Genomic DNA, 21,220 nt, shown 5'->3' with positions numbered 1-21,220 from the left:
GCCTGTGTCTCTTTGGCCCTTCCCCTGTAGCATGTCCTCTGTGGGAGAGGAACACACCCTGCAAACGAAAGCCTTCAGAAAGTGCTACGTGCTGATCACTCCAAAAATCTACAGCCCCAGTCTGAACTTCACTTTTGAGGTCCGAGTTCATACATTCACCCACCTACGTGGCATGTCCACTTGGATGTCTCAAGGGCTCTTCACGGTTAGCCTGTCCCAAACTGGTCACTTGGTATACTCACTCCTCCCACACACTCACACAGCCCCATCGTTCCGGTTCCCCCCGCCCCACCCATCTTCCCAATCTCAGTAAATGGCACCATTAGCCACACAACCACTCACTCCAGAAACTGGGAGTCATCGTTGCCACTCCCCCTTTCTCATACACTGCATCCAGACGGGCAACCTCTGAAGGGTCTCCAGAGCTGCCTCTCTGTGCAGCTGTCCCCTCTCCGTTACTCCCGGCAAATTCTGGTCGGATGGACCTCTCGAGCTCTCAACTCTGTCTCCTTCATTCAGACTGTCCACCGGGGGCTCTGCTGTGTTCAGCTCCGCTGTGCTGCAGCCTGCAGACTCTATCCGGACAGGAAGTTGGTGGGATTGGGAGATCAGAGGGCTCACCTGGTCAGGTTCCCTTTCTCTCAGGGACCACTGCGGTCAGGTTCCCTTTCTCTCAGGGATCACTGTCCCGTGTGCCGGCGGTGCCAAGGTGTTAAGCCTTATAATTTGTTGGTCTATACGTATTTAGATGAGATGGGAAATCTGCTTCTCGTTAATCCGTCATGGCTGGAAATACAAGTATCCAGCAGATTTCTTAATTTTCTTTTCACTGAGCCCTGTGCTTTCACGATGCATCCATGTTGCCACGCATCATCTAAGGTATATCCAAGCTGCTACGCACAGAGAAGGCGTCGGGCGCATCCATGACATTTGACCCATCTCCTCTCCCGGAGATTTACCCTTTCTCCTAAGTAATTATAAAATCAGGAAAAATCATGAGAAACATTTAGATGTCCAAAGAAAATAACGACAGCACACTTCTCGTTAGCAATATGGAAGTCAGAAGTCACGTGGCACGCCGTCTTTAAAATCGCCAAATAAAAATAAATGTTAACTCTTAAGTCTATACTAAATGAATATCTTTTGAAATGAAGTTAAAATGGTAGGTGTTTAGACATACAGAAGTCGAAAGAATTTATCATCAATAGAATTGCATCGTAACATTTTTTTTAAAACTTTTTAGTTTATGTTTGGGGGTACACGTGAGGGTTTGTTACTTAAGTAAACACGTGTCACCGGGATTTGTTGCACATACTGTTACATCACCCAAGTATTGAGCCCAGTGCCCAGTAGTTATCTCTTTTCTGCTCCCCTCCCTCGTCCCACCTCCCCCCAACTTAAGTACAACCCAGGGCCTGTTGTTTCCCTCCTTGTGTTCACAGTTCTCACCGTTTAGCTCCCAATTATAAGTGAGAACGTGTGGGATTTGCTTTTCTTTTCCAGCGTCAGTTTGCTGAGCTGGTAGCCTCTAGATCCACGCACGTTCCCACAAAAGACATAGCCTTGTTCTTTTTTATTGCTGCATAATATTCCACGGTGTATATGTGCCACACTTGCCTTATCCAGTCTGTCACTGACAGGCATTTAGGTGGATCCCATGTTTTTGCTTTTGTGAACAGTGCTGCTGTGAATAGTCCGGTGCATGTGTCTTTATGGTAGAATGCTTTATATTCTTCTGGCTATATGCCCAGTAATGGGATTGCTGGGTCAAATGGTCGTTCTGCTTTTAGCTCTTTGAGGAATTGCCGTACTGCTTTCCACAATGGTTCAACTAATTTACACTCCCACCGACAGTGTATAAGGGTTTCCTTTTTTCAGCAACCTCAGCAGCATCTGTTTTTTTTTTTTTTTTCCTTCAGTTTTTGATAATAGCCACTCTGACCGTTGTCAGATGGTATCTCATTGTGGTTTTGATTTGCATTTCTGTAATGATCAGGGATACTGCCCTTTTTTTCATATACTTCTTGGCTACATGTATGCCTTCTTTTGAGAAGTCTCCGTTCATGTCATTTGCCCCCTCTTTAATGGCGTTGTTTGTTTTTCCCTTGTAAATCTGTTTAGGCTTTTTACAGAGGCTGGATATTAGACCTCTGTCAGATGAATAGTTTGCCAAGTCTTTCTCCCGCTCTGTAGGTTGTCTGTTTACTGTGCTGTTCGTCTATGTGCCTGGTTTTGTACCAGTACCAGTACCATGCCGTTTTAGTCACTGTAGCCTTGTAGTGTAGTTCCTTTTGCTTAGGATTCCCTTGGCTATCCAGGCTCCTTTTCGCGTTCCATACCCATTTTTAAATATTTGTTTCTAGTTCTGTGAAGAATGTCCTTGGTTGTTTGATGGGAATAGTATTGAGTCTATAAATTGCTGTGGGCTGCTGTACAGCCATTTTAACGATACTGATTCTTCCTGTCCGTGAGCATGGGATGTTTTTCCATATGTTTGTGTCTGTTCCGATTTCTTTAAGCAGTGTTTTGTAATTCTCATTGTAGAGATCTTTCACCTCCCTGGCTAGCTGTATGCCTAGGTAATTTACTTTTGTGTGTGGCAATTGGGAATGGGATTGCCCTTCTGATTTTGATCTCAGTGTGGTTGTGGGTGGTTTATAGGGATGCTAGTGATTTTTGTACATTGACTTTGTATCCTACAACTTCACTCAAGTCGTTCATCAGCTGAAGGAGCCTTTTTGGGCCAAGACTGTGGGGTTTTCTAGGTATAGAATCTAGGTAGTTTGGCTTCCCCTCTTCCTATCTGGATGCACTTCATTTATTTCTCTTGCCTGGTCGCCCTGACCAGAACCTCCAATACTACGTGGACTAGGAGTGGTGAGAGAGGGCAACCTTGTCTTGTGCCAGTTTACAAGGGGAATGCTTCCAGTTTTTGCCCATTCAGTATGCTGCTGCCCGTGGGTTTGTCACAGATGGATTTTTATTTTTTTGAGGTATGTTCCTTCAATACCTAGTTTAGTGAGGGTTTTTAACATGAAGAGACGTTGACTTTTATAAAAAGTCTTTTCTGCATCTATTGAGATAATCATGTGTTTTTTTGTTTTAGATCTGTTTATATGATGAATCACATTTATTGATTTACGCATGTTGAAGAAAACTTGCATCTGGGGATGGAGCCTACTTGATCGTGGCGGATTAGCTTTTTCATGTGCTGCTAGGTTTGGTTTGCCAATATTTTGTTGAGGATTTTTCATCGATGTTCATCAAGGATATTGGCCTGAAGTCTTTAGTTTTTTGTTGTTGTCGTTGTGTCTCTGCCAGGATTTGGTATCAAGATGATACTGGCCTCATAGAATGAGCTGGGGAGAACTCCCTTCTCCTCAATTTTTGGGAATAGTTTCTGTGGGAATGGCACCAGCTCTTCTTTGTACATCTGGTAGAATTCAGCTGTGAATTCCTTAGGTCCTGGTTTTCTTTTTTTTTTTTTTTTTTTCCTTGGTAGGCTATTTATTACTGATTCAATTTCAGAGCTCATTATTGGTGTGTTCAGGGAACCAGTTTCTTCCTGGCTCAGCCTTGGGAGCAGGTACGTATCCAGGAATTTATTGATTTCTTGTAGGTTTTCTAGTTTGTGTCTATAGAGTTGTTTACAATAGTCTCTGGAGTTTTTCGGTATTTCTCTGGGGTTGGTGGTAGTGTCCACTGTGTCATTTCTGAGTGTGTTTATTTGGATCGTCCCTCTTTTTTCTTTATTAGTCTAGCTAGTGGTCTATCAGTCTCATTTTTTCTTTCCAATAACAACACCTGGTTTCACTGATCTTTTGTATGACTTTTTGCATCTTAATTTCATTCAGTCCAGCTCTGATTTTGGTGTTTTCTTGTTTTCTGCTAGCTTTGGGGTTGGCTTGTTCTTGCTTTTTCTAGTTCCTCGAGGTATGGTGTTAGATTGTGAATTTGAGATCTTTCTAACTTTTTGACGTGGACATTTTGTAGTAAAAACTTTTCTCTTAACACTGTGTTTGCTGTCTCCCAGAAACTCTAGTGTGTGGTAGCTTTGTTTTCCTTAATTTCAAAAAATTTCTTGATTTCTTCCCTAATTTCACTGTTTACCCAAAAGTCATTCAGGAGCGCGTGATTTAATTTTCTTGTTATTATTTGGTTTTCAATGATTCCTTCGTATCAATTTCTGTTTTTATTGTATTGTGGTCTGCGAGGGTGGTTGGTAATTTTTCAGGTTTTGAAATTTTTCTGAAAATTGATTTATGGCCAATTGTGTTGGTCAGTCTTACAGTATGTTTCACGTGCAGATGAGAAGAATGTAGATGCTGTTGTTTTGGAGTGTAGAGTTCTGTAGAATAGTATGTTCAGTCTGTTTGGTCAAGTATTGAGTTCAGGTCCGGGGTCACTTTGTTAGTTTTCTGCCCGATGATCTAGTACTGTCAGAGGGGTGTTGAAGTCTCCCACTATTATTGTGTGGTTATCTAAGTCCCTCTGTAGGTCTCTAAGAATTTGTTTCATGAATCTGAGTGCTCCTGTCATTGGGCGCCAGTACTTCTATTGTTGGGTGTGTGTATATTTAGGATAGCTAAGTCTTCTTGTTGAATTGAACCCTTTACCCTTACGTAATGCCCTTTTTAGGGAAATCACAACTTTCTTAATCTTCTTGGCCTTGGCAAAGATTTTCGAAATGAGACACCCAAACCACAAACTCAAAAGGAAAAAATATTAATAAATCTGATTCCACCAAAATTACGTTTTTTTGGTCTTTAAAAGCATTCTTTTGAAATTGAAAGAGAAATCCACTGTCTGCGATAAAATATTTAGAAATCATATATATGCAACGCAGGACACTTGTAGACTATAAAGAAGTCTTAATAACTCAATTATAAGAAGGCAAATACTCAACCACAAAAATGGACAAAAGACATCAACAGACTTCCTCACCAAAGAAGATATACAGATGGCTAATAACCACACAAACAGATACCATCGTCTATCATTCTGGAAACGCAAATTAAAACGAAATTTAAATACCGTTGTAGATACACGTGCATGATTGAAATTAAAATAACGATTCTACCCAGCGCTAGCAATGATGTGGAGCTTCTGAATGATGAAAACATTTCCGAAGAGGGTTTGGTAGTCTCTTACCCAGTTAAATGTACACCCCCCATACGCCAGCCATTCCGCTCCAAGACATACACAGGAGAAAAGAAAATATATTTTCATAGGATTACCTGTTCATGAATATTCCTAGCAAGTTTATTTGTAATAGCCAAAAGCCCGAAGACAACCCAAGTGTCCATCAACAGGCAGATGAATTACGAAGTTGTGGTATGTCCATACAATGGAATACTACAGCACATTAAAGAGAAATGAATTGTTGATGCTTATGACAACATAAATGCATCTGAAATTATGCTGTCTGAAAGAAGCCAAACCAACAACAAAAAGGGTACAGGGAGTGAGATTACGTTTATTAAAGTTCTGGAGTTTCAAAGGAGCCCAAGGATATTTTTGCTTGTGATAGATATGTTCATTATCTGGACTATGATGATTGTTTCACAGGTATGATACCAAAACTTGTTGGATCGTATATGTTAAATATGTTCAGTCTAACATTTGTCGATTATCATTAATAGGGCTGTGAACAAGCCGGGAGTGGTGGCTCACGCCTGTAATTTCCCAGCACCTTGCGGCCAAAGCAGGAAGATCACATGAGGCCAGGAGTTCAAGAACAACCCCAGCAACATAGCGTGACCCAGTCACTACAAAAAATTTGACAGACTCACTGTCACACTACAGACTCAGATGATGCAAACACTCATAGAGAAGTCACAATCACTCAGAAATCACACAAACTGTTTCAGAGGTAGCATGTTCACTCAGAGGTAACTAAACATTTATCCAGATGCTGCACTCATCCTGATATTATTTAGGTATTGAAGTATTATACATAGACACATTTTCACACCAATGTTTTCCACATTCGTTCATATGCTTATTTTATGCACACTTATTTAGAAGATGGCTAATTTTTAGATGATTAATTTTAGGTGTCAACTTGACTGGATTCAGGGATTTCTAAATATCTGGTGAAGCATTGCTTCTGAGTGTGTCTGTGAGGGTTTTTACAGAGGAGATTGACATGTGAGTCAGTGGGCTGAGAGAAGTCCCATTGTCAATGTGAGCAGGCATCATACTACAATCGGTCAGAGACCTGCCTGGGATAAAACAGGTAGGACAAAACTCTTTCCATCTCTCTCCCATTTTTGGACTGGAATGCCTTTTCTTCTCCTGCTCATCAACATAAGACTGTAGGTTCTTTGCCTTTTGGACTCTGGGACTTATACTAGTGGCCTCTTGAGGGCTTTTGGTCCTTTGGCCTCAGACTTGGTCCTTTGGCCTCAGAAGCTGCACTGTAGGCTTCTGTTTCTGTGGCTTCCAGATTTATACTGAGCCTCACTACTGGTTTTGAGGAACAGTACTCACTTATCTGGTTCTCCAGCTTTCAGATAGCCTATCATGGGACTTCCCCATTGCTATGATAATGTGAACCAATTCCCCCTAATAAAATCCCTTTCATGTATTCTGTCGGTTCTGTTTATCTGGAGAACCTTGGCTAATACAACATATATTCACTGATGGTGCACTAAAACTCCAGTATCTTATCTTAATCAGTATCTTAATCTTATTAAGTACTTTGATTAACCATATTTTCAAAAATCCACTGCCTTGGAAACCATGCGCTAAAAAACAACAAAAAAAATTAAGAAGTTCTATAACAGAATTCAATAATTTCATCAGTTGTAAAATGTGTGAAACTCAGATATCAACTGGGATCTCTATACACCTTTAGATACAGATAGAATTATGTGTAACTGCATTCTAAAGTCCCCATGAGAATCACCTATCCTTTCTAAGGTTGTGTGAATTCTGGAGCAGCTTACTTTCCCATGATTATATGAGACTTTGAGTATCTGCTTTCTTTATGCCCCAAAATATCAATCCAGACTTTGAACTCAGTCTTTTCTACAATTCCCACTGTTATTGTTTGGATGCTTGTCTCCTCCAAATCTCATGTTGAAATTTGAAGTGAGGCCTAATGGGAGGTGTTCGAGTTGTGGGGGCAGATCTTCATGAGTAGATTAATGCTCTTCCTGGGGGTGAAGAGTGAGTAAGTTCCTGCTCTATTAGTTCCTGAAAGAGCCAATTGTTGAAAGAGTCTGTCACTCCCCACTTGCTTTCTCTCTCACCATATAATCTTTGCACACAGTGGCTTCCCTTCCCCTATGAATGGAAGCAGCCTGAGATTCTCACCAGATGCAGATGCTGGCACCATGGTTTTTGTATAGCCATGAGAACAAATGCATAGCCATGAGAACCATGAGCCAAATAAACCTCTTTTACTTACAAATTACCAAGCCTCAGATATTCTTTTATAACAACACAAATGGACTAGGACACCCACAAAGAAATTTAAAAGAAATGTAATTTAGTTGTAATTTGGAGAACAGCAAACAACTTCAGCAACACAGACAATGTGAGAAGTAGCAACTCTATTAAGGAAAGTTCTACAAATTATCGATACTGAGAATTTTTCTCTCCCCATGTTACTCCATTCATCATTGTAGCCACAGTTTAATACCATGCTAATCATTAGTCTCTTCTTACTCTTCCTTTTTTTTCCATACCTCATCCTTCATGGCTTGTCCCTTAGTATTACAATTTTTTCTCATACTTATTTGTGGAATAGTTCATCTTTCTAACCTTCTCTCCCACATTTATCAACATATTCTGTCACTGTAAGTTTAAATGTTGCAAAGAGGTCCTTTTATAACCAAAGCTAGAACTGCCATGAAGAAAGATTGAAGGAAGGTGAACAGAGTCTGGTGGACTTATGGGGCATCATCAAGCAAACAAACATATGCATATGGAAGTTCTGGAAAGAGAAAAGAGAGAGAATGAGGTAGAGAGATTATTTGAATAAATAATGGCTTAAAGAAATCACAAATTTGAGGAAGTACATACATCTACAAATCCAAAAGTCTCAACAAACTCCAAGAAAGATAAACCCAAAGAGATCTACAACAAGACACAGCATAATCAGTCAAAAGTCAAAGATAAAATCTTGAAAGCAGTAAGAGAAAAATGACGTATCATGTACAAGGGATCCTCAATAAAATTACCATTGAACTTCTCAGAAGAAACTTTGCAGACCAGAAGAGAGTGTGATAATATGATTAAAGTGCTGGAAAAAAAACCCTTTCAAACAAGAATTCTATATCTGGCTAAACTGTCCTTCAGAAATGAGAGAAAAATTAAAATAATCTCAGATACACAAAAGCTATGGAAATTTATTACCACTAGACATACTGTAGAAGAAATGCTAAAGGGAGCTGGACATGGTGGCTCATGCCTATAATCCCAGCAATTTGGAAGGCCAAAGTGAGAAGATTGCTTGAGGATTGTTGACCAGCTTGGTTAACACAGTGAGACCCAGTCTCTACAAAAAATAAAAAATTATCCAGGCATGGTGGTGCATATCTGTAGTCCTAGCTACTTGGGAGGCTGAAGCATAAGAATCACTTGAGCCCAGGAGTTTGAGATTACAGTGAGGTATGATCACACCACTGCAATGTGGGCAACAAAATAAAACCCTGTCTCTAAAAACAAGCAAGAATACTTTGGGAGGCTGAGGCAGGCGAATCACCTGAGGTCAAGAGTTCAAGACCAGCCTGATCAACATGGTAAAATCCTTTTTCTACTAAAACTACAAAAATTAGCTGGGTGTGGTGGCACACACCTGTAGTCCCAGCTACTTGGGAGACTGAGGCAGGAGAATAGCTTGAACCCAGGAGGTGGAGGTTGCAGTGAGCCAAAATCATGCCACTGCACTTCAGCCTGGGTGACAGAGTGAGATTCCATCTTAAAAACAAAGCAAAACAGACATGATTGTATATTTAAAACACTCCATCGTATCAGCCCAAAATCTCCTGAAACTGATGAGCAACTTCAGCAAAGTCTCAGGATACAAAATCAATGTGCAAAAATCACAAGCATTCCTGTACACCAATAACAGACTTAAAGAAAGCCAAATCAAGAACGAACTGCCATTCACAATTGCAACAAAGAGAATAAAATACCTAGGAATACAACTAACAAGGAACGTAAAGGACCTCTTCAAGGAGAACTACAAACCACTGCTCAACGAAATAAGAGAGGACACAAACAGATGAGAAACATTCCATGATCACGGTTAGGAAGAATCAATATCGTGAAAATGGCCATGCTGCCCAAAGTAATTTATAGATTCAATGCTATCTTCATCAAGCTACCTATGACCCTCTACATAGAACTGGAAAAAAACACCTTAAACTTCATATGGAACCAGAAGAGAGCCTGCATAGCCAAGTCAATCCTAAGCAAAAGGAACAAAGCTGGAGGCATCACACTACCTGACTTCAAACTATACTACAAGGCTACAGTAACCAAAACAGCATGGTACTGATACCAAAACAGAGATATAGACCAATGAAACAGAACAGAGGCCTCAGAGGCAATGCCACACATCTGCAACCATCTAATCTTTGACAAACCTAACTAAAACAAGCAATGGGGAAAGGATTCCCTGTTCAAAAAATGTATTGGGAAAACTGGCTAGCCATGTGCAGAAAGCAGAAACTGGACCCCTTCCTGACACCGTACACAAAAAGTAACTCCAGATGAGTTAAACACTTAAACATAAGACCTAACACCATAAAAACCCTAGAAGAAAATCTAGGCAAAACCATAGGTGTAGGCAAGGACTTCATGACTAAAACACCAAAAGCATTGGCAACAGAAGTCAAAATAGACAAATGGGATCTGATTAAACTCCAGAGCTTCTGTACAGCAAAAGAAACAATCTTTAGATTGAACCAGCAACCAACAGAATGGAAAAAAAATTTTGCAATCTACCCATCTGACAAAGGGCTAATATCCAGAATTTACAAAGAACTAAAACAGATATACAAGAAAAAAACAAACAACCCCATTCAAAAATGGGTGAAGGATATGAACAGACACTTCAAAAGAAGACATTTATGTGGCCAAGAAACATATGAAAAAATGCTGATCATCACTGGTCATTAGAGATATGCAAATCAAAATCACATTGAGATACCATCTCACACCAGTTAGAATGGTGATCATTAAAAATCTGGAGACAACAGATGCTGGAGAGGATGTGGAGAAATAGGAACACTTTTACACTGTTGGTGGGAGTGTAAATTAGTTCAACCATTGTGGAAGACAGTGTGGCGATTCCTCAAGGACCTAGAAATAGAAATTGACCCAGCAATCCCATTACTGGGTATATATCCAAAGGATTATAAATCGTTCTACTATAAGGACACATGCACATGTATGCTCACTGCAGCACTGTTTACAATAGCAAAGACCTGGAACCAACCCAAATGCCCATCAATGATAGACTGGATAAAGAAAATGTGGCACATATACACCATGGAATATTATGCAGCAGATTGTTGCATAGGTACACACATGGCAGTGTGATTTGCTGCCTTCCTCCCCATCAAATATAGGTGATGGGGAGGAAGGCAGCAAATCACACTGCTATGTGTGTACCTATGCAACAATCTTGTATGTTCTTCAAATGTACCCCAAAACCTAAAATGCAATAAAAAAATGATGAGTTCCTGTCCTTTGCAGGGACATGGATGAAGCTGGAAACCATCATTTTCAGTAAACTGACACAAGAACAGAAAACCAAACACTGCATGTTCTCACTCATAAGTGGGTGTTGAATACTGAGAACACATGGACGCAGGGAGGGGAACATCACACACTGGAGTTTGTTGGGGGTTGGGGGACTAGGGGAGGGTTAGCAGGGAGTGGTGAGATTGGGGAGGGATAACATTAGGAGAAATACCTAATGTAGGTGACGGGGGGATGGAGGCAGCAAACCACCATGGCACGTGTATACCTATGTAACAATCTTGCAAGATCTGCACATGAACCCCAGAACTTAAAGTAAAATTTTAAAAAATGATGCACATTTACCTGCCAAAAATGCTGTTAAAATGTTTAAAAAAACGAATTTGATAAAATCCAACATCTCTTTAAGACAAAAACACTCAACAAACTAGATATAGAAGAAACATAACTCAAAGTAATAAAAGCCATGTATGAGAAACACAGAGTTAACATCATACTGAATGGTGAAAAATGGAAAGCCTTTCCTCTAAGATCTGGAACAAAGCAATGATGCCTACTTTCACTAATTTTATTCAGTATAATACTGGAAGTCCTGGCTGTAGCAGTTATGCATGAGAAAGGAATACATACAAGAAAGGGATACAAACCAGAAAGGAAGAAGTCAAATTAGCCTTTTTCACATATGACATTATTTTATATTTAGAGAAACCTGAAGATTCCACCAAAAAAAAAAAAAAAAAGTTAGAACTAATAAACTAGTTCAGTCAAGTTGCAGGATACAAAATCAAAATGTAAAAATCAGTCACATTTCTATATGCTAACAGTAAACAATCTAAAAAAGAAATAAAGGTATCAATCCCCTTTATAATAGCTAAAAGAATATAAAATACCTAGGAATCAATTGTGTAAGACCTTGAAAGCACAGACAACAAAAGCAAAAATAGACAAATGGGGTTTCATCAAGCTAAAAAGCTTCTGTGCAGCAAAGGAAACAATCAACAGAGTTAAAAGATAAACTTACAGAATCCAGTGAAATGTTGCAAACTATCTATCTTACAAGGGATTAGTAATCATTACATGTAAGGAGCTCAAACAACTTAATAGCCAAAAAAAACACAAATAATCCAATTTAAAAATGGGCAGAAGAACTGAATAGACAATTCTCAAAAGAAGACACATAAATTACCAACTAGTATGTGAAAAAATTCGCAACATCACTATGATTTCACTAATTATCAGAGAAATGCAAATAAAAACCACAATGAGATATTCTTTCTCTCAGTTAAATTGGCTTTTTTCAAAAAGATGGGGAATAATTGATGCTGGCAAGAATTTGGAGGAAGGGGAAGCCTTATACACTGCTGGTGGGAATGTAAGTTAGTCCTCCACTATGGAAAATAGTATATCAGTTCCTCAAAAAACTAAAAATAGAACAACCATCTGATCCAACAATTCCACTACTGGGTATATATTATAAAGAAAGGAAACTAATATATTGAAGGGATATCTGCACTCCCGTGTTTATTGCACCATTATTCACAGTAGCTAAAATATTGAATCAACTTAAGGGTCCATCGATGGATGAATGCATAATGACAATCTGGTATATATGCACAATAGCATATTGTTCAGTCATATAAAAGAATAAAATTCTTTTTGTTCTTGGTTATATGGTCTCTTTTTAACTTGTATTTTACGTTCAGGAGTACAGATGCAGATTTGTTACATAGATAAACTTGTGTCATGGGGGTTTGTTGTACAGATTATTTCATCACCCAGATATTAAGCCTAGTACCCATTAGTTATTTTTCCTGATCCTCTTCCTCCTCCCACCCTCTGCCCTTTAGTAGGCCCCAGTTGTTCTCTATGTGTCCGTGTGTTCTCATCCTTTAGCTTACACTTATAAGTGAGAACATGAGGTATTTGGTTTTCTGTTCCTGTGTTAGTTTACTAAGGGCAATGGCCTCCAGCTCCATCCATGTCACTGCAAAAAAACATGATCTCATTCTTTTTTGTGGTTGCATAGTAGTTCATGGTGTACATGTACTACATTTTCTTTATCCAGTCTATCATTGACGGACATTTAGGTTGATTCCATGTCTTTGCTATTGTGAATAGTGCTGCAATTAACATTTGCATGCATGTGTCTTTATAATATAATGATTTATACTCCTTTAAGTATATACTCAGTAATGGGATTTCTGGGTCAAATGGTATTTCTTTCTCTAGATCTTTGAGAAATCACCACTGTCTTCCACAATGGCTGAACTAATTTACATTCCCACCAACAGTGTAAAAGCATTTCTTTTTCTTCACAACCTCACCAGCATATTATTTTTTGTCTTTTTAATTATAGACATTCTGACTGGTGTGAGATGGTATCTCATTATGGTTTTGATTTGCATTTCTCTAACGATAAGTTATGTGGCGCTTTTAAAAATATGACTGTTGGACACATGTATGTCTTCTTTTAAGAAATGTCTGTTCATGTCCTTTGCTCGCTATTTTAATGGGGTTGTTTGTTTTCTTGTAAAATTGTTTAAGTTTCTTACAGATGATAGGTATTAGACCTTTGCAAGATGCATAGTTTACAAAAATTTTCTCTCATTCTGTAGGTTGCCTGTTTACTCTGTTGACAGTTTCTGTTGCAGTGTAGAAGCTCTTTAGTTTAATTAGATCCTATCTATCTGTCAATTTTTGCTTTTGTTGCAATTTCTTTTGGTGTACTCATCATGAAATCTTTGTTTGTGTCTATGTCCTGAATGAGATTGCCTAGGTTTTCTTCTATGCTTGTTATAGTTTTGGGTTTTACATTTAAGCATTTAATCCAACGTGAGTTGATTTTTGTATATGGTGTAAGGAAGGGGTCCAGTTTCAATATTCCACATATGGCTTGCCAGTTCTCCCAGCCTCGTTTATTAAATAGGGAATTCTTTCCCCATTGCTTTTTTTTTTTTTTTTTTTTAATCAGGTTTGTTGAAGATCAGTTAGTTGTAGGTGTGTGATCTTATTCTGGGTTCCCTATTCTGTTCCATTGGTCTATGTGTCTGTTCCTGTATCAATACCATGCTGACTTGGTTCCTATAGCCCTGTAGTATAGTTTGAAGTTGGATGGCGTGATGTCTCCAGCTTTGTTCTTTTTGCTTAAGATTGCCTTGGCTATTCAGGCTCTTTTTTTGGTTCCATATGAATTTTAAAACAATTTTTTCTAGTTCTGTGAAGAATTTCAGTAGCAGTTTAATGGGAATAACACTGAATCTATAAATTGCTTTAGGCACTATGGCTATTTTCACAATATTGATTCTTTCTATCCATGCCCATGGAATGCTTTTCCATTTGTTAGTATCATCTCTGCTTTCTTTGAGCAGTGGATTGTAGTTCTCCATGTAGAGGTCTTTCATTTTCCTTGTTGGCTGTATTCCTAGGTATTTTATTCTTTTTGTGGCAATTGTGAATGGGAGTTCATTTGTAATTTGGCTCTTGGCTTGCTTGTTGGTTGTATATAGAATTGCTAGCAATTTTTTGTACACTGGTTTTGTATCCTGAGAATTTGCTGAAGTTGCTCATCAGCTTAAGAAGCTTTTGAGCTGAGATTATGGGGTTTTCTAGATATAGAATTATGTCATCTGCAAACAGAGATAGTTTGACTTCTTCTCTTCCTATTTGAATACGCTTTATTTCTTTCTCTTGCCTGATTGCCCTGGCCAGAACTTCTAATACTATGTTGAACAGGAGTGGTGAGAGAGGGCAACCTTGTCTTGTGCCGGTTTACAAAGGGAATGCTTCTAGCATTTGCCCATTCAGCATGATGCTGCCTGTGTGTTTGTCATACGTGGTTCTTATTATTTTGAGGTATGTTCCTTCAATACCTAGTTTATTGAGAGTTTTTGACATGAAAGGATGTTTAATTTTATCAAAAGGCTTTTCTGTATCTTTGTATATCTGGTAGAGTCTAGCTGTGAATTCATCTGGTCCTGGATTTTTTTTTTTTTTTTTTTTTTGGTTGGCAGACTATTCGTTACTGTCTCATCTATGTGTTTTTTGTCTTTAGTTCTGTTTATGTGATGAATCACATTTATTGATTTTCATGTGTTGAATCAACCTTGCATCCCAAGGATGAAGCCTACTTGATCATGGTGGATAAGCTTTTTAATGTGCTTCTGGATTTAATTTGCTAGTATTTTGTTGAGGATTTTTGCATTTATGTTCATCAAGAATATTGGCTTGAAGTTTTCTTTTTCTGTTGTATCTCTGCCAGGTTTTAGTATCAGGATGATGCTGGCCTCACGGAATGAGTTAGAGAGGAGGCCCTCCTTTTCCATTTTTTGGAATAGCTTTAGTAAGAATGATACTAGCTCGTCTTTGTATATCTGGTAGAGTCTAGCTGTGAATTCATCTGGTCCTGGGATTTCTTTGTTGTCATTGGTAGACTAATCATTACTGTCTCAATTTCGGGACTCGTTACTGGTCTGTTCAGGGATTCAATTTCTTCCTGGTTCAGTCTTGAGAGGGTGTATGTGTCCAGGAATTTATAGATTTCTTCTAGTTGTTCTAGTTTATGTATATAGAGGTGTTCGTATTATTCTCTTATTGTTGTTTGTATTTCTGTGGGGTCAGTGGTAATACCCCCTTGCAGTTTCTGATTACATCTACTTGAATCTTCTCTCCTTTCTTCTTTATTAGTATAGCTAGTGGTCTGTTTATTTCATTTAATTTTTCAAGAAACAGCTCCAGGATTCATTGATCTTTTGAATGTGTCTCTATCTCCTTTAGTTCAGCTCTGATTTTGGTTATTTCTTGTCTTCTGCTAGCTTAGGAACTTCTTTGCTCTTGGTTCTCTAGTACTTTCAGTTGCAATGTTAGATTGTTACTTGAGATCTTCCTATTTTTGTTATGCCAGCATTTAGTGCTATAAATTTCTCTTTTTACACTGCCTTAGCTGTGTCCCAGAAAGTCTGGTACATTGTATCTTTGTTCTCATTAGTTTCAAAGAATTTCTTGATTTCTACTTTAATTTCATTATTTACCCAAAAGTAATTCGGGAGCAAGTTGTTCCATTTCTATGTAATTGTATCATTTTGAGGGAATTTCTTAGTCTTTATTTCAGATTTGATTGCACTGTGGTCTAAGAGACTTTTTGTTATTATTTTAGTTCTTTTGCAGTTGCTGAGGAGTGTTTTACTTCTGATTATTTGATTGACTTTAGAGTAAGTGCCATGTGGCAATGGGAAAAATGTATATTCCTCTTTGCTTGGGTGGAGAGTTCTGTAGATATCTTATCAGGTTCATTTGATCAAGACCTGAGTTCAGGTCCTGAATATTTTTGTTAACCTTCTGTCTCAGTGATCTAATATTGTCAGTGGGTGTTAAACTCTTCCCCTATTATTGTGTGGGAGTCTAAGTCTCTTTGAAGGTCTCTAAGAACTTGCTTTATGAATCTAAGTGCTCCTGTGTTGGGTGCACATATGTTAAGGATAGCTACGTCTTTTTATTGAATTGAACCCTTTACCATTATGTAATTCCCTTCTTTGTCTTCTTTAATCTTTGTTGATTTAAAGTCTGTTTTGTCAGAAACTAGAATTGCAACACCTGCTTTTTCTGTTTTTCATTTACTTCGTAGATTTTCCTCCACCCCTTTATTTTGAGCCTAGGGCTGTCATTGCACGTGAGATGGGTCTCTTGAAGACAGTACACCAATGATTCTTGGTTCTTTACCCAGCTTGCCATTCTATGTTTTTTAATTGGGGCATTTAGCCTATCTATATTTAAGGTTAGTATTGATACGTGTGGATTTGGTCCTTGCATCATGATGTTAGCTGGTTATTTTGCTAACTTGTTTATGTGGTTGCTTTATAATGTCACTGGTCTGTGTACTTCAGTGTGTTTTTGTCATGGCTGCTAATGGTCTTTTCTGTCCATAGTTAATGCTTCCTTCAGGGGCTCCTGTAAGGCAGATCTGGTGGTAACAAATTCCCTCAGCATTTGCTTGTCTGAAAAGGATCATTTTTCTCTTTCACTTATGAAGCTTAGTTTGGGTAGATATGAAATTCTGGGTTGGCATTTCTTTTCTTTAAAAATGCTGAAAATTGGCCCTAAATTTCTTTTGGCCTGTAGAATTTCAGCTGAGATGTCTGCTGTTAGTCTGATGGGCTTCCCTATGTAGGTGACCTGGCTTTTCTCTCTAGCTGCCTTTAACATTTTTTCTTTCATTTCAACCTTGGAGAATCTGTTGATTATGTGTCTTGGGGATGTTCTTCTTGTGGTGTATCTTACTGGGGTTCTGTGCGTTTCCTGAATTTGAACGTTGGCCTCTTTAGCTAGCTTGGGGAAGTTCTCATAGATGCTATCCTGCTATCCTGAAATATGTTTTCCAAGTTTGTTCCATTCTCCCCATCTCTTTCAGGTACACCAATCAGTCATAGATTCAGTCTCTGTACATCTTTACATAATCTCATATTTCTTGGAGATTTTGCTCATTTCTTTTTATTCTTTCTCTATTCTTGTCTGCCTGTCTTGTTTCAGAGGACCAGTCTTCAAACTCTGAGATTCTTTCCTCTGTTTTGTCTATTCTGCTATTAATACTTGTGATGGCATTATGAAATTCTTACAGTGTGTTTTACAGCTCTATCAGGTTGACTACATTCTTCTCTATACTGTCTAGTTTGTCAGCTCCTGCAATGTTTTATCATGATTTTTATCTTCCTTGCATTGGGTTACAACATACTCTTTGAGCTCAGTGAATTTTGTTTCTATCTGTATTCTGAATTCTACTTCGGTCATTTTGGCCATGGCAGCCTCAGCCTTGGTCTGAACCCTTGCTGGAGAGGTGATGTGGTCATTTGGAAGAAAGAGGGCACCCTGGATTTTTGAGTTTTAAGTGTTCTTTCACTGATGCTTTCTCATCTTTGTGGGCTTCTCCTTCAATCTTTGAGATTGCTGAACTTTGGATTTTTTTTTTATTTTAATAGTCTGGCCACTTTTCTGTAGGGATGCTAAAGTATACTGGAGTTCCACTTCAGTCCCTAGTCACTTCAGATTTTCCAGTACCTGAAGGTATCACCAGTCTGTGAGACAACAAAGATGAAAGCCTGCCCCTTCCTCTGGGAGCTCCATCCCAGGGAAGTACAGACCTGTTGCCAGCCTTAACACACCTGCAGGAGGTGGCTGGAGACCCCAGATGGGAGGTCTCACCCAATCAGGAAGAATGGAACTGGGACCTGCTTCAAAAAGTAGTCTGACAAAGTTTTCATAGAGCAGCTGTGCTGTGCTGGGGGTCCACTTCAGCCCCTGGTTGCTGCAGACACTCTGAAGCCCAAAGTCTTGAATGGCTAAGTTGCCCAAACAGCAGAGAAGGAGGCCTTCCACTCCTCCTGGGAGATGTGTCCCAGGGAGACTGGAAACCTCTGTCAGCTGGAGAACACTTGTAGGGGTAGCTGGAGACCATGGTTGGGAGGCTCCATCTGGTGATGAGGAATAAGGTCAAGGACATGAAGGACATGCTTTAAAAAACACCGTGGCTACGTTTTTATGGGGCTGTTATGCTGAGCTGGGGTACTGTGTCCACTCCTGTTCAGCTTAAGCTCTCCAAAGCCTAAAGGCTGGAACTGCTAAGTTGCCCAAACAGCAAATATAGCAGCCTGCCTCTCTGTCTATGAGTTCCATCCCATGGAGATTTCAAATCACTTTCAGCTGTCGAACACTGGTAGGGGTGGCTGGAGGCCCTAGTTGGGAGGTTCTGCCCAGTGAGGAGGAATGGAATCTGGGACCACTTAAAGAAGCAGTCTGGCCATACTTTGGTAAAGCAGTTGTGCTGTGCTGGGGCATCCCTTCTGTCCCAGTTGGTTTGGACTCTCCAAAGACCACAAGCTGGAATGGCTAAGTTGCTCAAAGATGGTGGCCTGATCCTCCCTCTGGAAGCTCTGTCCCAGGGAAGCACAACACTGCTACCAGTGACTGGTTGATATTCCAAGACAGTGAGTTGTATCCTATGAGGCACTGTGGAAGTGGGGACTGCAGACGGTTACTGCTTGACTCCCTGGATTCAGGCTCTTTCCTAGGGGTATGTATGGTAGCCTAAATTCCCAGTTTGCCAGAGTTGCAGTTACTTTTTCTGGGAAGCCCAGAGTCAGAGTATCTAAAGCTCCTGGGTCTCCATGCATGCCTGAGTGGCTGCTCTGCTAAGACTGATACAGGAGTGGGACAGGGATGTGCTGGGTAGAGAAGGGTAGGGTCCCTGGCAAGGGCTACACCACAAGGCTTGTTCCCATGAACCTAAGTGAGAACCACGACACCTGTTTTCATGCTCAAATGTTGCATTTTCCAAGACCACTCTGGCCCACCATACCTCTCATTTTGTGCCCATAAAAACCTGAGACTGTAGTGGGCACACACACAAGTGCCTGGATGTCAAGAGGAGCAGAACAGCACACTGACAGATACCAGCAGACACCAGCAGGCCATTGGATAACCAGATGATGTGGAATTTGGTCAGGGGTGGTTGGAAGAGTCTGGCCACTGGGCAGCCTGACTCCAGGGGAAGACTAACTTTCCACTTCATCCCCCTTCTGGCTCCCCATCTATCTCACTGAGAGCTACTTCCACTGCTTAATAAAACCTTGCACTCATTCTCCAAGCCCACATGTGATCCAGTTTTTCCAACACACTAGAACAAGAACCCAGGATACAGAAAGCCCTATGTCCTTGCAATAAGGCAGAGGGTCTAATTGAACTGATAGCAAGCTAAAAAAGCATACTGTAATACATGCCCACTGGGGCTTTGGGAGTTGTAAACACTCAACTCTAGACATTGCCATGGGATCAGAGCCCCAAAACACTCCCCATGACCTGCCCATCTGCATGCTCTCCCTAGAGGTTTAAGTAGCTGGGCACACAAGAAGTGAGCCACACCCCTGTCATATGCAAAGGGGATAAGAGAACTTCTTCTGTTTCAGCTCCACATAGCTTTATGTGTCAGACTGAAGGCCCTAGTGGAGTGGGTTCACAAGAGGATCTCCTAACCTGAGGGTTGCAAAGATCCATGGGAGAAGTGTGGTTTCCAGGATCATCATTCACTCACCACTTTCCTGAGCAGGGGAGGTTCCCTTGGCTCCATGTCACTCCCTGGTAAACTATTGTCCTGCCCTGCTTTTCTCCATTCTTCACCATGGGTCAAATCGTTTTCTTGATTAGTCCCAATGTGAGTACCTGGGTGTTTCAGTTGAAGGCACTGTATTTACTCTCCCCTTCCACTCCTCTCCATGAGAACCACACACCCTAGCTGCTTCTAGTTGGCCATCTTGGTCACTCTCATACCTGAAATTCTTTTATTGGCAGCAACTTGGATGGAACTGGATATCTTTATGTTAAGTGAAATAAGCCAGATGCAGAAAGACAAATATTACATGTTTTCACTCATATGTGGGAGCAGAGGAGGCAGAAAGGAAGGGAGAAAGAAGTAATGTTGATTAATGTGTAAAAATACACAGATAGAACAAATAAGATCCAGTGTTTGCCGCATGTTCTCACTCATAAGTGGGTGTTGAACAATGAGAACACACAGACACAGGGAGAACATCACACACCGGGGCCTAGGGGTGGGGCGCTAGGAGAGGAATAGCAGGGTGTGGGGGGATTGGGGAGGGATAGAATTAGAAGAAACACCTAATGTAGATGACAGGGCGATGGATGAAGCAAACCACCACCATGGCACGTGCCTACCTATGTAACAAACCTGCATGATCTGCACATGTGCCCCAGAACTTAAAGTATAATAAATAAATTTTTTTTAAAAAGACCTAGTGTTTGATGGATCAGTAGGGTAACTGTAGTTAACAATAATTGATTTCACATTTCAAAATAGCTGGAAGAGAATAATTTGAATGTTCTTAGCATAAAGAAAAGATAAATATTTAAGATAATATATATCCTTAATTACCATTATTTTATCTCTATGCATTATATTAATATATCAAATTATCACATCTATATGATTTGGATTTGTGCTCCTACCCAAATCTCATGTGGAATAATAATCCCCAGTGTTGGGGGAGGAGCCTTGTGGGAGGTGATTGGATCACGGGGGTGGATTTTCCCCTTGCTGTTCTTCTAGTAATGAATTCTCATGAGATCTGGTTGTTTAAAAGTGTGTAGCACCTCCCCCTTTGCTACCTTTCTGTTTCTCTGGCCATGTAAGATGTACCTGCTTTCCCTTAGCCTTCCACCATGATTGTAAGTTTCCGGAGGCCTCCCCAGCCATGCTTCGTGGACAGCCTGCAGAACTGAGTCAAATTAAACCTCTTTTCTTTATAAATTACCCAGTCTCAGGTAGTTCTTTATAGCAATGCAAGAACAAAATAATACACATGTACCCTGAAAATATGTAAATGTACTATGTATCAAAAAAGAAAAGGCAACTACAAGTCAATATCTGTCATGATGACAATTGCAAAAATTCTTAACACAATTTCAGCAAATATTAATAGAATCCAACAATCTATAGGAA

Source organism: Aotus nancymaae, unplaced genomic scaffold (assembly GCF_030222135.1).
Source record: "Aotus nancymaae isolate 86718 unplaced genomic scaffold, 86718_ANA_hifiasm-v0.15.2.pri h1tg000058l, whole genome shotgun sequence".
Taxonomy (NCBI): Eukaryota; Metazoa; Chordata; class Mammalia; order Primates; family Aotidae; genus Aotus; species Aotus nancymaae.
This window is presented reverse-complemented; position numbering follows the sequence as displayed.